A 17,286-nucleotide genomic window follows, 5' to 3' on the forward strand; every position below is an offset into this window, starting at 1 on the left:
TTTGCAATCACCATTAACAAAGCTCAAGGTCAACCATTAGAAAAATGTGGTATAGATCTTAATACTGATTGTTTTTCCCATGGACAATTGTACGTTGCATGTTCGAGGGTCGGTAAACCTGACAATCTATTTATATGCAGCGACAATTGGACAGCGAAGAATGTTGTATATTCGCAAGTTTTACGCAGTTAATTTGTATTGTATCTATCTATCTATCTATCTATATAAAAACGAGTTGTGTGTATGCATGTTTGTTTGTTTGTAAAAAGAGCGTTTGCATATGACGTCATTATTAGTACATACGGCTTTGTATATGCACAGACAATGGGAAAGCCAAGAATGTTGTATATTCGCAAATTTTACGTAGTTTGAAACACATATATAAATCTATCTATATTCACAGGTGGGACACAGGGACACAAATACAATGGCGCGTAACTAATATGGCGCGTAACGACTTACGCGCGCGGGGAGGGCGCGAAGCGCCCCACCAACTAGGTGTTGGGGTGGCGCGAAGCGCCACCCCAACAGCCAGTATCTATATATATATAAATAAGTTGTCTGTGGATCTGTGGATCGTGGATCAGGTGACGTCACCTGAAAAAACTGGATCAGGTGACGTCAAAACTGAAAAACTAAAAAAAGGCAAAAACTACAAAAAAAACTAAAAACTAATAAAAAAACTAAAAAAGCTAAAAAACTAAAAAAACTAAAAAAAGGCAAAAACTACAAAAAAATAAAAACTAATAAAAAAGCTAAAAAACTAAAAAAAGGCAAAAACTACAAAAAAAACTAAAAACTAATAAAAAAAATAAAAAAGCTAAAAAACTAAAAAAACTAAAAAAAACTAAAAAAAGGTAAAAAACTAAAAAAACTAACTACAAAAAAAAACTAAAAACTAATAAAAAAAATAAAAAAGCTAAAAAACTAAAAAAACTAAAAAAGGCAAAAACTACAAAAAAAAACTAAAAACTAATAAAAAAGCTAAAAAACTAAAAAAACTAAAAAAAGGCAAAAACTACAAAAAAAACTAAAAACTAATAAAAAAAATAAAAAAGCTAAAAAAACTAAAAAAAGGTAAAAAACTAAAAAAATAAAAAATAAAAAAAAACTAAAAAAAGGAAAAAAACTGAAAAATAAGCTAAAATAAAGGTAAAAACCAATAAAAAACTAAAAAGAAAAAAAGGAAAAAACTAAAAAAAATTTTCATCTAAAAAACTAAAAAAAACTAAAAAAGGTAAAAACTAAAAGAACTAAAAAAGAAAAAAATAAATGACGACACTCAAAGAGAAAGCGACCAGGACAAAAGGAATGTTCGATTAGCAATCAACAAAGCACCGGGACACAGGGAGTATAAATGACGACCAGGACATAAGTAAAAAAAAAAACTAACAAAACTAAAAAGAAGGTAAAAACTACAAAAAAACTAAAAAGAAAAAAAAAACTAAAACTAATAAAAAAACTACAAAATCTAAAAATCTAAATAAACTAAAAAAGAAAAAAAAAAGGAAAAAAATAAAGGAGAAAAACAAAACTAAAAAACGAATGTATATACAGACCGGGACACCGGGATACAAATGACGACCGGGACACAGGGAATATAAATGACGACCGGGACACAGGGACACAACTACAACGGGGACACCGGGGGAAACAGGGGGATATAAATGACGACCGGGACACCGGGACAGGGAATGGTCGATTAGCAATCACCATCAACAAAGCTCAAGGGCAATCATTAGAATCATGAGGTATAGATCTGAATACAGATTGTTTTCCCATGGACCATTATATGTTGCATGTTCAAGAGTCGGTAAACCTGACAATCTATTTATATGCAAAGACAATGGGACAGCAAAGAATGTTGTATATTCGCAAGTTTTACGTAGTTAAAACCATATATATATATATATATATATATATATATATATATATATATATATATATATATATATATATATATATATATATATATATATATATATATATATATATATATATATATATATATATGGTTTTAACTACGTAAAACTTGCGAATATACAACATTCTTTGCTGTCCCATTGTCTTTGCATATAAATAGATTGTCAGGTTTACCGACTCTTGAACATGCAACATATAATGGTCCATGGGAAAACAATCTGTATTCAGATCTATACCTCATGATTCTAATGATATATATATATATATATATATATATATATATATATATATATATATATATATATATATATATATATATGTATATATATATATATATATATATATATATATGGTTTTAACTACGTAAAACTTGCGAATATACAACATTCTTTGCTGTCCCATTGTCTTTGCATATAAATAGATTGTCAGGTTTACCGACTCTTGAACATGCAACATATAATGGTCCATGGGAAAACAATCTGTATTCAGATCTATACCTCATGATTCTAATGATTGCCCTTGAGCTTTGTTGATGGTGATTGCTAATCGACCATTCCCTGTCCCGGTGTCCCGGTCGTCATTTATATCCCCCTGTTTCCCCCGGTGTCCCCGTTGTAGTTGTGTCCCTGTGTCCCGGTCGTCATTTATATTCCCTGTGTCCCGGTCGTCATTTGTATCCCGGTGTCCCGGTCTGTATATACATTCGTTTTTTAGTTTTGTTTTTCTCCTTTATTTTTTTCCTTTTTTTTTTCTTTTTTAGCTTATTTAGATTTTTAGATTTTTTAGTTTTTTTGTTAGTTTTTAGTTTTTTTTTTCTTTTTAGTTTTTTTGTCCCGGTCGTCATTTATATCCCCCTGTTTCCCCCGGTGTCCCCGTTGTAGTTGTGTCCCTGTGTCCCGGTCGTCATTTATATTCCCTGTGTCCCAGTCGTCATTTGTATCCCGGTGTACCGGTCTGTATATACATTCGTTTTTTAGTTTTGTTTTTCTCCTTTATTTTTTCCTTTTTTTTTCTTTTTTAGTTTATTTAGATTTTTAGATTTTTTAGTTTTTTATTAGTTTTCAGTTTTTTTTTCTTTTTAGTTTTTTTGTAGTTTTTACCTTCTTTTTAGTTTTGTTAATTTTTTTTTTGCTTATGTCCTGGTCGTCATTTATACTCCCTGTGTCCCGGTGCTTTGTTGATTGCTAATCGAACATTCCTTTTGTCCTGGTCGCTTTCTCTTTGAGTGTCGTCATTTATTTTTTTCTTTTTTAGTTCTTTTAGTTTTTACCTTTTTTAGTTTTTTTTTAGTTTTTTAGATGAAATTTTTTTTTAGTTTTTTCCTTTTTTTCTTTTTAGTTTTTTATTGGTTTTTACCTTTATGTTAGCTTATTTTTCAGTTTTTTCCCTTTTTTTTTAGTTTTTTTTTTATTTTTTATTTTTTTTAGTTTTTTACCTTTTTTTAGTTCTTTTATTCTTTTTAGTTTTTTTAGTTTTTTAGCTTTTTTACTTTTTTTATTAGTTTTTAGTTTTTTTGTAGTTTTTGCCTTTTTTTTAGTTTTTTCAGTTTTTTTTTTAGTTTTTTATTGGTTTTTACCTTTATTTTAGCTTATTTTTCAGTTTTTTCCTTTTATTTAGTTTTTTTTAGTTTTTAGTTTTTTTAGTTTTTTACCTTTTTTTAGTTTTTTTAGTTTTTTTAGTTTTTTAGCTTTTTTATTTTTTTTATTAGTTTTTAGTTTTTTTTGTAGTTTTGCCTTTTTTTAGTTTTTTTAGTTTTTTAGCTTTTTTATTAGTTTTTAGTTTTTTTTGTAGTTTTTGCCTTTTTTTAGTTTTTTTAGTTTTTTAGCTTTTTTATTTTTTTTATTAGTTTTTAGTTTTTTTTGTAGTTTTTGCCTTTTTTTAGTTTTTTCAGTTTTGACGTCACCTGATCCAGTTTTTTCAGGTGACGTCACCTGATCCACGATCCACAGATCCACAGACAACTTATTTTTATATATATAGATAGTTTTTTTTTTTTACTTATGTCCTGGTCGTCATTTATACTCCCTGTGTCCCGGTGCTTTGTTGATTGCTAATCGAACATTCCTTTTGTCCTGGTCGCTTTCTCTTTGAGTGTCGTCATTTATTTTTTCTTTTTTAGTTCTTTTAGTTTTTACCTTTTTTAGTTTTTTTTTAGTTTTTTAGATGAAAATTTTTTTTAGTTTTTTCCTTTTTTTCTTTTTAGTTTTTTATTGGTTTTTACCTTTATTTTAGCTTATTTTTCAGTTTTTTCCTTTTTTTTATTTTTTTTTTATTTTTTATTTTTTTTAGTTTTTTACCTTTTTTTAGTTTTTTTAGTTTTTTTAGTTTTTTAGCTTTTTTACTTTTTTTATTAGTTTTTAGTTTTTTTGTAGTTTTTGCCTTTTTTTAGTTTTTTCAGTTTTTTTTTTAGTTTTTTATTGGTTTTTACCTTTATTTTAGCTTATTTTTCAGTTTTTTCCTTTTTTTTTAGTTTTTTTTAGTTTTTAGTTTTTTTAGTTTTTTACCTTTTTTTAGTTTTTTTAGTTTTTTAGTTTTTTAGCTTTTTTATTTTTTTTATTAGTTTTTAGTTTTTTTTGTAGTTTTTGCCTTTTTTTAGTTTTTTTAGTTTTTTAGCGTTTTTATTAGTTTTTAGTTTTTTTTGTAGTTTTTGCCTTTTTTTAGTTTTTTTAGTTTTGTAGCTTTTTTATTTTTTTTATTAGTTTTTAGTTTTTTTTGTAGTTTTTGCCTTTTTTTAGTTTTTTCAGTTTTGACGTCACCTGATCCAGTTTTTTCAGGTGACGTCACCTGATCCATCCACAGATCCACACACAGACAACTTATTTTTATATATATAGATATAATCTGGCGTAACGGACAGACAACTTATTTTTATATATATAGATATATATATATATATATATATATATATATATATATATATATATATATATATATATATATATATATATCTATCTATATTCACAGGTGGGACATAGGGACACAACTACAATGGCGCGTAACTATTATGGCGCGTAACGACTTACGCGCGCGGGGGGTCTTGGGGGGGGTGCGAAGCGCCCCCACCAACTAGGTGTTGGGGTGGCGCGAAGCGCCACCCCAACAGCTAGTATATATATAAAAATAAGTTGTCTGTGGATCTGTGGATCTGTGGATCTGTGGATCAGGTGACGATCCACAAAAAAGGTAAAAAACTAAAAACTAAAAAAAAAACTGAAAAAACTAAAAAAAGGCAAAAACTACAAAAAAACTAAAAACTAATAAAAAAAAAATAAAAAAGCTAAAAAACTAAAAAAACTAAAAATACTAAAAAACTAAAAAAACTAAAAACTAAAAAAAAAAACTTAAAAAAAGGAAAAAACTGAAAAATAGAAGAGAAAAAGAAAACTAATAAAATTAAGAATAAAATAAAAAAAATAAAAAAGATAAAAACTAAAAAAAAAGTAAAAAGAAAAAACGAAAAAAACTAAAAAAGCTAAAAAAGCTAAAAAAAAGGTAAAAACCAATAAAAAATTAAAAAGAAAAAAAGGAAAAAAAACTAAAAAAACTAAAAACTAAAAAAAAAACTTAAAATGGATATGTGGATCTGTGGATCTGTGGATCAGGTGACGATCCACAAAAAAGGTAAAAAACTAAAAACTAAAAAAAAAAAACTGAAAAAACTAAAAAAAGGCAAAAACTACAAAAAAACTAAAATCTAATAAAAAAAATAAAAAAGCTTAAAAACTAAAAAAACTAAAAAAACTAAAAAACTAAAAAAAGTAAAAACTAAAAAAAAACTTAAAAAAAGGAAAAAACTGAAAAATAGAAGAGAAAAAGAAAACTAATAAAATTAAGAATAAAATAAAAAAAAATAAAAAAGATAAAAACTAAAAAAAAAAGTAAAAAGAAAAAACGAAAAAAACTAAAAAAAAGGTAAAAACCAATAAAAAACTAAAGAGAAAAAAAGGAAAAAAAAAACTAAAAAACTAAAAACTAAAAAAAAAACTTAAAAAAAGGAAAAAAACTGAAAAATAGAAGAGAAAAAGAAAACTAATAAAATTAAGAATAAAAATAAAAAAAATAAAAAAGATAAAAACTAAAAAAAAAGTAAAAAGAAAAAACGAAAAAAACTAAAAAAGCTAAAAAAAAGGTAAAAACCAATAAAAAACTAAAAAGAAAAAAAGGAAAAAAACTAAAAAAAATTTTCATCTAAAAAACTAAAAAAGGTAAAAACTAAAAGAACTAAAAAAGAAAAAAAAACTAAAAAAAGGAAAAAAACTGAAAAATAAAGGAGAAAAAGAAAACTAAAAAAATATAAATAAAAATAAAAAAACTAAAAAGATAAAAACTTCAAAAAAAACTAAAAAGAAAAAAGAAAAAAACTAAAAAACCTAAAAAAAGGTCAAAACCAATAAAAAAAACTAAAAGGGGAACACTGGGACACAAATGACGACCGGAATACTGGGAATATAAATGACGACCGGACACAGGGAATGTTCAATTAGCAATCACCATCAACAAATCTCAAGGGCAATCATTAGAATCATGAGGTATAGATCTGAATATGGACTGTTTTTCCCATGGACAATTATATGTTGCATGTTCAAGAGTCGGTAAACCTGACAATCTAAATAAATGACGACACTCAAAGAGAAAGCGACCGGGACAAAAGGAATGTTCGATTAGCAATCAACAAAGCACCGGGACACAGGGAGTATAAATGACGACGACCGGGACACAGGGACATAACTACAAAGGGGACGCCGGGGTGCACAGGGGGATATATAAATGACGATGGCGACTCAGGGAATGGTCGATTAGCAATCACCATCAACAAAGCTCAAGGGCAATCATTAGAATCATGAGGTATAGATCTGAATACGGATTGTTTTCCCATGGACCATTATATGTTGCATGTTCAAGAGTCGGTAAACCTGACAATCTATTTATATGCACATACAATGGGACAGCAAAGAATGTTGTATATTCGCAAGTTTTACGTAGTTAAAAATATATATATATATATATATATATATATATATATATATATATATATATATATATATATATATATATATATATATATATATATTCACAGGTGGGACATAGGGACACAACTACAATGGCGCGTAACTAATATGGCGCGTAACGACTTACGCGTGCGGGGGGGCTTGGGGGGGGGGCGCGAAGCGCCCCCACCAACTAGGTGTTGGGGTGGCGCGAAGCGCCACCCCAACAGCTAGTATACATATAAAAATAAGTTGTCTGTGTGTGTGTGTGTGTTTCTGTCAAGTGACGTCATGTTTTTTTGTCGACTGACGTCACGTTTTCGACTGACGAAATTACAGACCGGGACATCGGGACACAAATGACGACCGGGACACCGGCACATAGGGAATATAAATGACGACCGGGACACTCGAAGAGAAAGCCACCGGGACACAAGGAATGTTCGATTAGCAATCACCATCAACAAAGCACCGGGACACAAATGACGACCGGGACACAGGGAGTATAAATGACGACCAGGACATAAGTAAAAAAAAACTAAAAAAACTAAAAAAAGGTAAAAACTACAAAAAAAACTTTAAAACATTATATGTTGCATGTTCAAGAGTTGGTAAACCTGACAATCTATTTATATGCTCAGACAATGGGACAGCAAAGAATGTTGTATATTCGCAAATCTTACGTAGTTAAAAACGTGTATATATATATCTATCTATATTCACCGGTGGGACATAGGGACACAACTACAATGGCGCGTAACTAATATGGCGCGTAACGACTTACGCGCGCGGGGGGGCTTGGGGGGCGCGAAGTGCCCCCACCAACTAGGTGTTGGCGTGGCGCGAAGCGCCATCCCAACAGCTAGTATATATATATTTTTAACTACGTAAAACATGCAAATATACAACATTCTTTGCTGTCCCATTGTCTGTCCATATAAATAGATTGTCAGGTTTACCAACTCTTGAACATGCAACATAATAATTGTCCATAGGAAAACAATCCGTATTCAGATCTATACCGCATTTTTCTAACGATTGCCCTTGAGCTTTGTTGATGGTGATTGCTAATCGAACATTCTCTGTGTCCCCGTCGTCATTTATATATCCCCCTGTGCCCCCGGCGTCCCCGTTGTAGTTGTGTCCCTGTGTCCTGGTCGTCATTTATATTCCCTGTGTCCCGGTCGTCATTTGTGTCCCGGTATCCCAGTCTGTAATCTCTCTTTGAGTGTCCCGGTCGTCATTTATATTCCTTCTGTCCCGGTGTCCCGGTCGTCATTTGTGTCCCGGTGTCCCGGTCTGTAATTTCTCTTTGAGTGTCCCGGTCGTTATTTATATTCCCTGTGTCCCGGTCGTCATTTGTGTCCCGGTCGTCATTTGTGTCCCGGTGTCCCGGTCTGTAGTGTCATCATATAATGACGTCATATACAAAGCCTTATATGCTTATAATGACGTCAAATGCAAACCCACAAACAAACAAACATGCATATATACAACTTATTTTATATATATAGATACAGTTTCTTCTTTAGTTTTTTCTTTTTTTTTAGTTTCTTCTTTTTATTGATTTGTTTTCTTCAATTTGTCAATGTTCATTCTAACATTGACACTTGGAAAAATCTTTACGTGCCAAGCACTCTTAAGCTCCAACAATTTATATTAAAACTCAAAATTTGGGGTATCTGTTTTAAGGTTTTCGAATTACTTTAATCTATTGGCAAAATATATTGAAATATTTGTGCAATTCCCAGTTTTTTTTTGGTTTTTTCTTTTTTTTAGTTTTTTAGCTTTTTTTAGTTTTTTTTCTTTTTAGTTTTTCCTTTGGTTTTTTTTTAGTTTTTTACAATTTTTCTTTTTTCGAATTACTTTAATCTATTGTCAAAATATTTCGAATATTTATGCAATTTTCAGTTTTTACATTCTAGTTTGTTTTCTTTTATATATATAGAAGATATAATCTGGCATAACAAACAAAGTGTAACAGACATAACAGACAGACAACTTATTTTTATATATAGATAGACTAGCTGTTGGGGTGGCGCTTCGCGCCACCCCAACACCTAGTTGGTGGGGGCGCTTCGCCCCCCCCCCCCAAGCCCCCCCGCGCGCGTAAGTCGTTACGTGCCATATTAGTTACGCGCCATTGTAGTTGTGTCCCTATGTCCCACCTGTGAATATAGATATATATATACATATATATATATATATATATATATATATATATATATATATATATCTATATATATAAAAATAAGTTGTCTGTCTGTGTGTCTGTGGATCAGGTGACGTCATGTTTGTGTGTTGACTGACGTTATGTTTTCGACTGACAAAATTACGAAATTACATTGGGACACAAATGACGACCAGGACACCGGCACATAGGGAATATAAATGACGGCCGGGACACTCAAAGAGAAAGCGACCGGGACACAAGGAATGTTCAATTAGCAATCACCATCAACAAAACACCGTCAACAAACCATCACAAATGACGACCGGGACACAGGGAGTATAAATGACGACCAGGACATAAGTAAAAAAAAAACTAAAAAAAAGGTAAAAACTACAAAAAAACTAAAAAGAAAAAAAAACAAACTAAAAACTAATAAAAAAACTAAAAAAGCTAAAAAACTAAAAAACTAAAAAATAAAAAAAAACTAAAAAAAGGAAACAAAAAGAAAAATAAAGGAGAAAAACAAAACTAAAAAAATAAAAATAAAAAAAAACTAAAAAGAAAAAAAAACTAAAAAAACTAAAAAAATGTAAAAACCAAAAAAACTAAAAAGAAAAAAAGGGGAAAAAAACAAAAATTTATTTCATCATTTACCATTTCAAAAACGAATGTACATACAGACTGGGACACCGGAATACAAATGACGACCGGGACACAGGGAATATAAATGACGACCGGGACACAGGGACACAACTACAACGGGATATATAAATGACGATGGGGACACAGAGAATGTTCGATTAGCAATCACCATCAACAAAGCTCAAGGGCAATCATTAGAATCATGAGGTATAACTAAAAAAAACTAAAAAAAAGGCAGAAAACTAAAACCTAAAAAAAAGACCAATTCAAAAACGAATGTATATACAGACTGGGACACCGGGACACGAATGACGACCGGGACACCGGGACACAAGGAATATCAATGACGCCCGGGACCCTCAAAGAGAATTCACGGACTGGGACACCGGGACATAAATGACGACCGGAACACATGGAATATAAATGACGACCGGGACACCGGGGGGCACACGGGGATATATAAATGACGACGGCGACACAGGGAATCGTCGATTAGCAATCACCATCAACAAAGCTCAAGGGCAATCATTAGAATCATTAGGTATAGATCTGAATACGGATTGTTTTCCCATGGACCATTATATGTTGCATGTTCAAGAGTCGGTAAACCTGACAATCTATTTATATGCTGGGACAGCAAAGAATGTTGTATATTCGCAAGTTTTACGTAGTTAAAAACATATATATATATATATATATATCTATCTATATTCACAGGTGGGACATAGGGACACAACTACAATGGCGCGTAACTAACATGGCGCGTAACGACTTACGCGCGCGGGGGGGCTTGGGGGGGCGCGAAGCGCCCCCACCAACTAGGTGTTGGGGTGGCGCGAAGCGCCACCCCAACAGCTATTATATATATATATATATATATATATATATATATATATATATATATATATATATATATATATATATATATATATATATCTATATATATAAAAATAAGTTGTCTGTCTGTCTGTCTATGGATCAGGTGACGTCATGTTTCTGTGTTGGCTGACGTCATGAAATTAGTTGTCGTCATTTTTGCTTTGACGGTGACGTCATTAATGGTATTTAAGACATGCGTTAATGCGTTCACGCTGCTGATAGAGAAAGTAAGAAAAGAAAGCGTGCCGAGGAATCACAAGAACAGCAAGAAAACAGGCTTGCAGCTGATAAAGAAAGTAAGAAAAGAAAGCGTACCGAGGAATCACAAGAACAGCAAGAAAACAGGCTTGCGGCTAAAGAACGCAAAACCGCGCAGTTAGATGAAAATCCACCAGGAAAGCGAGAGTCAAAACATATCAAAACTGAGAATGATAGCGATGATGATTGGGTTTGGGATTTTAACTTGGATAAGGTCATCAATGCCTACCAGATTTAAGTTAAAAAACAAAGGTTCGGCGCACAAATCACGACCGGGACACAGAGACACAACTACAACGGGGACGCCGGGGGCACAGGCGGGATATATAATTGACGACTGAGACACAGGGATTGTTTGAATAGAAATTACTGACCGGGACACAAATGACGACCGGGACACTGGGACACAGGGAATATAAATGACGACCGGGACACTCAAAGAGAAATTACAAACTGGGACACCAGGACACAAATGACGACCGGGACACAGGGAATATAAATGCTATTTATATGCACAGACAATGGGACAGCGAAGAATGTTGTATATTCGCATGTTTTACGTAGTTAAAAATATATATTTATATCTATCTCTATTCACAGGTGGGACACAGGGACACAGCTACAATGGTGCGTAACTAATATGGCGCGTAACGACTTACGCGCGCGGGGGGGCGCGAAGCGCCCCACCAACTAGGTGTTGGGGTGGCGCGAAGCGCCACCCCAACAGCTAGTATATATATATATATATATATATATATATATATATATATATATATATATATATATATATGTATATATATATATATATATATATATATATATATATATATATTATATTATATATAAAAATAAGTTGTTTGTCTGTCTGTCGACTGACGTCATGTTTGTGTGTCGACTGACGTCATGTTTGTCGACTGACGTCATTATAAGGATTGAGCTGTATGTCGTCATGAAGTTGTTTGTCGTCTGACGTCATGTTTGTCGACTAACGAAACTACAGACCGGGACACCGGGACACAAATGACGTGTTATGTCTGTTATAACGTAATAGAGGCAACAATCTTGACAGGGCCTTTTGAGGGTGAGGCTTTTCTTATTCCACGCATTCTCATGATTCCAATGGATCTGCCTTTTCAACCTAAAAGATTGCAATTCCCAATTTGATTAGCATATTTAGTTTTCAGTCCAGAACCACTAAAGCTATTATGTTAATATCAAAAATATTTATGTTGTCTGAGCAATAATTTTTAGTTTTTATTTCAAAATAGAAAATTACCTTACAATTTTAGAATTATATCTATCTATATATATAAAAATAAGTAAGAGACGATAACATCCCATACTAAGAAATACTAAAACTTACAACTCCTAAAACTAGAATCATATCAAAAAAAAGAAGTACACTCTTTGAACTGCCTTGTCCCATACCCTCATATAAAAAACTAATTTTGGCTGGAAAATTCATTGGCTTAAAAAACAAGAAAAATGGCTCTAAGGACGATATCCTGCATCGATGGCGACTTTTTCCGTTTTTTCCTTCTCTGCAGCTAGCGGGGCACTGGAAAATCATGGGGGGGGGACTGTTTAATGGCTACTTTGAAAAGAAATCGCTACGTCTAGTGCCTTTTGTAGTTAAAAAAAAGTTTTCAAAACAGAATGATCTATTTATGAAAATCTGCATTTTTGTTCAACACTGTAGTAGAAAATATAATTGACATCATCTTGCATATGAGGATCAAAATAGTATTTTTAACATAATCAAAAGCATGTAGATATAATTATAGAAAATGCAAAAATATTAATGGTGTCTGAGCAATATTTTTGATTTTTTAATTAAAACTAGAGAAATACCTGAAAATTTTAAAATTGATTGTGTTTTTTGATAGATTCTAACGCGTCATCTTAAACATAGTATTTCGTGAATATATCATTGTAAATTTAGCTATAATTTAAACATAGAAATTCAAAGAAGTTAAGACAAAAATGAATTGTTATTTTTCAGAATCATGGGTAGACTTTCCCACATATTGTGAAGGTCCAATCATGAATTTTATAGCCTTTAAAGGCCCACAAGATAAACGGTATCATGCATCTTATAACGCTGATTCTGTATTCACCCCAGAAATTGCTATGGAAAGAGCCAAAAGCTTTAAAATAAAAAATCTAGATACCGGTGAATTAGAAGAAGCTAAAATAGGCTTGTGGATTGATTTAACAAATGTAGTTGATGGAAAGCGTTACAGATCATCTGTTATAACATCAAAAGGGGTGGAATTTGCTAAAATTTTATGTAAAGGATTCAACGTGGCTCCAACACTGGAACAGTATCAAATTTTCAAAAATCTGTGCAGTAATTTCTTACGACAAAATCCTTCAGGAGCCATAGGTGTCCACTGCAGACACGGGTGCAATCGGACAGGCTTTCTCATTGTGTCATATCTAGTAGATGTTTTTGGGTACAAATTAGAAGAAGCAATAAAGGAATTTAGTCTGAAACGACCACCAGGAATATACAAACGGTTATACATTGAAGAATTGTATAGAATTTGGAGAAAAGATAGGATTGAGATGGTCATATTACCCCCAAATCCGTTGTGGAATATAAAAAAAGAACAAAAAACGGAGACAAGAACCCTAAACAAATATCAAATGGTGAGAAATAAAATGATTTAGAGAAGACAATCAATTAAATGTGTAAATAATGAAGTTAAATCAGGTGAGATAGTAAAATGGAATTTTCCCAAATAATAAAAATATTCCGGTTTACGAATAGGGAAATTAATAATTTTTAGATAGAACAGTTTCCCAAAATTTTCAAAATTCAATTAGAAATCTTTTATCCTTGATTAAAAATTGATCACAGATTCTTTCATTCTTTTCGATGTATAAGTTTGGAAACTTCAATGGGTTCTAAGTGTGATCTAATATTTTTATTTCGTCTTCTTGGGAGTCTATTTCCGGTGCTATTTCTAAGGTAAGCCTTAGAAATCATATCTAAACCATTTATGGCTGGACTTATGGAAACTCCAATGGGTTCCAAGTCTGATCTAACAGTTTGTATTTCGTCTGCTTGGGAGTCTATTTTTGGCGTTATTCCCGGTACAATTTCTAAAGCAAGCCACTGATCTACCAGTTTTTATTCCGTATTCCTGGGAGTCTATTTCCGGTACTATTTCTAAGATAAGCCGCATATCTAATCATTTGTGGCTGGGCTTTTGGAAACTTCAATGGGTTTTAAGTCTGATCTACCAGTTTTTATTTTGTCTTCCTGGGAATCTATTTCCGGTGCTATTTCTAAGGTAGGCCACTGATCTAACCATTTATGGCTGGACTTTTGGAAACTTCAATGGGTTCTAAGTCCGATCTACCAATTTTATTTAATATTCCTGGGAGTCTATTTCCGGTGCTATTTCTAAGGTAAGCCTCGTATCTAACCATTTATGCCTTGATTTTTGGAAACTTCAATGGGTTTTAAGTCTGATCTACCAGTTTTTATTTTGTCTTCCTGGGAATCTATTTCCGGTGCTATTTCTAAGGTAGGCCACTAATCTAACCATTTATGGCTGGACTTTGAGAAACTTCAATGGGTTCTAAGTCTGATCTGCCAGTTTTTATTTCGTCCTCCTGGGAGTCTATTTCCAGTGCTATTTCTAAGGTAAGCCACATATCAAGCCATTTATGATTGGCCTTTTGGAAACTTCAATGGGTTCGAAGTCTGATCTAAAAGTTTTTATTTCATCTTCCTGGGAGTCTGTCTCTGGTAATATTTCTAATGTAAGTCACAGATCTAACCATTTATTTCTGGACTTTTGAAAACTTCAGTTGACTCTAAGTCTTATATACGAGTTTTATTTCGTCTTCTTTGGAGTCTATTTCTGGGGCTATCTCTAAGGTAAGCCACAGATCTAATCATTTATGGCTGGACGGGAAACTTCAATGGTTTCTAAGGCTGATGTACTAGTTTTTATTTCGTCTTCCTGGAAGTCTTTCCGGTAATATTTCCGATGTTATCTCTAAGGTAAGCCACAGATCTAACCGTCTATGGCTTGACTTTTGCAAATTTCAATGGGTTCTAAGTCTGATCTGCCAGTTTTTATTTCGTCCTCCTGGGAGTCTATTTCCGGTGCTATTTCTAAGGTAAGCCACATATCAAGCCATTTATGGCTGTCCTTTTGGAAACTTCAATGGGTTCGAAGTCTGATATACCAGTTTTGATTTCGTCTTCTTGGGAGTCTATTTCCGGTGCTATTTCTAAAGCAAGCCACTGATCTAACCATTTATGACTGGGCTTCTGAAAACTTCAATGGTTTCTAAGTCTGATCTAACAGTTTTTATTTCATCTTCCTGGGAGTCTGTCTCCGGTAATATTTCTAAGGTAAGTCACAGATCTAACCATTTATTTCTGGACTTTTGAAAACTTCAGTTGGTTCTAAGTCTTATATACGAGTTTTATTTCGTCTTCTTTGGAGTCTATTTCTGGGGTATCTCTAAGGTAAGCCAGAGATCTAACCATTTATGGCTGGACTGGAAACTTCAATGGTTTCTAAGGCTGATGTACTAGTTTTTATTTCGTCTTCCTGGAAGTCTTTCCGGTAATATTTCCGATGTTATCTCTAAGGTAAGCCACAGATCTTACCATTTATGGCTTGACTTTTGTAAATTTCAATGGGTTCCAAGTATGATCTACCAGTTTTTATTTCGTATTCCTGGGAGTCTATTTCCGGTGCTATTTCTTAGGTAAGCCACATATCTAGCCATTTATGGCTGTCCTTTTGGAAACTTCAATGGGTTCGAAGTCTGATATACCAGTTTTGATTTCGTCTTCTTGGGAGTCTATTTCCTGTGCTATTTCTAAAGCAAGCCACTGATCTAACCATTTATGACTGGGCTTTTGGAAACTTCAATGGGTTCGAAGTCTGATCTAAAAATTTTTGTTTCATCTTCCTGGGAGTCTATTTCCGGTGCTATTTCTAAGGCAAGTCACAGATCTAACCATTTATGTCTGGACTTCTGCAGTTGGTTTTATTTCGTCTTATTTGGAGTCTATTTCTGGTGCTATTTCTAAGGTAAGCCACAGATCTAACCATTTAAGGCTGGACTTTTGTAAATTTCAATGGGTTCTAAGTCTGATCTACCAGTTTTTATTTTGTCTTCCTTGGAGTCTATATCCGGTGCTAGGTAACTTGGCTTAAAGTATTTGACGAGGGAGACATTTTGGTAATTTTCACAAGACAGGAATACTTGAGAAAAATATAATATAATAGAAATATATGTCTTTATACAAGTTTTCTTAATGCTTTCAGTTTTGGTTACTAAATTTTACGTTTTTTTCTATTATTATTTATTTTTGCTAGCAGCTTTTCTGTCTCTATTCTTGTGTTTCCATGTCTGTTCTTGTTGTTGTCTTATCTATTATTTTAGCATGACCTGTTTTTCAACTACCTTTTTGCAAGGGCGGGTACAGCCTTTCTGCAATTAAGTTTATGAAAACTAGCTGAATATGTTGCCTTAGTCAAAAGAACTGATATTTAGAAGAAAGTGGTAATAAAATAAAGTAATCGTCCTTAGTTCCCTGTCCTTTCCTGCAGCCTATGGTGGTTTGGAAACCACGCCATTTTTGCTGAGGCTCCTATGAAAAAAAAAAAAACATAATCAATAAGAAAATCAGTTAATATGTTAATGTAATATTAATAGTTTGAAGAAAAAAATTAATATTTTGAAGAAAATGATTTTGAATAGAATAGGTATCTTTTTTTTGAGTTTACTCATTTCCTTCTTCACAGTGGCTGGCAGTTTTGGTGATCATCCAATTTTGAGTCGAACAAATTTTTTTAACGCGATTAATGCTGCCATTTCTAATTTTTTTTTTTTTACATTAGGTATTCTTACTTATATAAAGTAAAAGATATTGTTTTTGCGGCGCACTTATTTTCGCAGCACTATGTTAATTTTGAAACTCTGTGAACAGATAGTGAATTATTTACTGGTTCCGTAATAGCAAGGGTTCATATCGTTGCCAAGGTCCACTATCATCTGTCTGATGATGATAATGCTTTGTTGTAAAGGTCTTTCATTTTTATTACATCTTTGATTTTTTTTTACAATTAATCAGGATTGCTATGCCTTGTGATTTTTCCTTTTTTTGGTATTTTTGATCTTACCAAGTGATTTTGCTAGTGACTAGCGATTTTTAAGGAGTTTTAGTGATTTTTCTTTAACCACGAATAGCAGGAAAATCTATGCAGAAAACGGTGCCTGTGTTTAACAACTCCCATCACTTTATAAAAGTCGCACAAGGCTTTTTAAAAGCCAAGATATGTCTACTGCTTTAAAAACAGTTAAGTAGATTATAACTTTTGTTTTTTGGCTCCGTAGTTGTTTTCTCCCAAGATGCAGCAGATTTAATTCTTGAGCTGGTGGCAA

General features: G+C 32.4%; 1 protein-coding gene across 2 annotated transcripts in view; it reads left to right on the top strand.

Moving 5' to 3' along the window:
• LOC136034387 (27 kDa glycoprotein-like) overlaps window positions 1-17,286 on the top strand; it is an 80,828-nt gene that overhangs the window by 43,209 nt on the left and 20,333 nt on the right. The gene's annotated exons all lie outside the window — the stretch shown is intronic.

The sequence above is a fragment of the Artemia franciscana genome, chromosome 13, assembly GCF_032884065.1.
Source record: "Artemia franciscana chromosome 13, ASM3288406v1, whole genome shotgun sequence".
NCBI lineage: Eukaryota > Metazoa > Arthropoda > Branchiopoda > Anostraca > Artemiidae > Artemia > Artemia franciscana.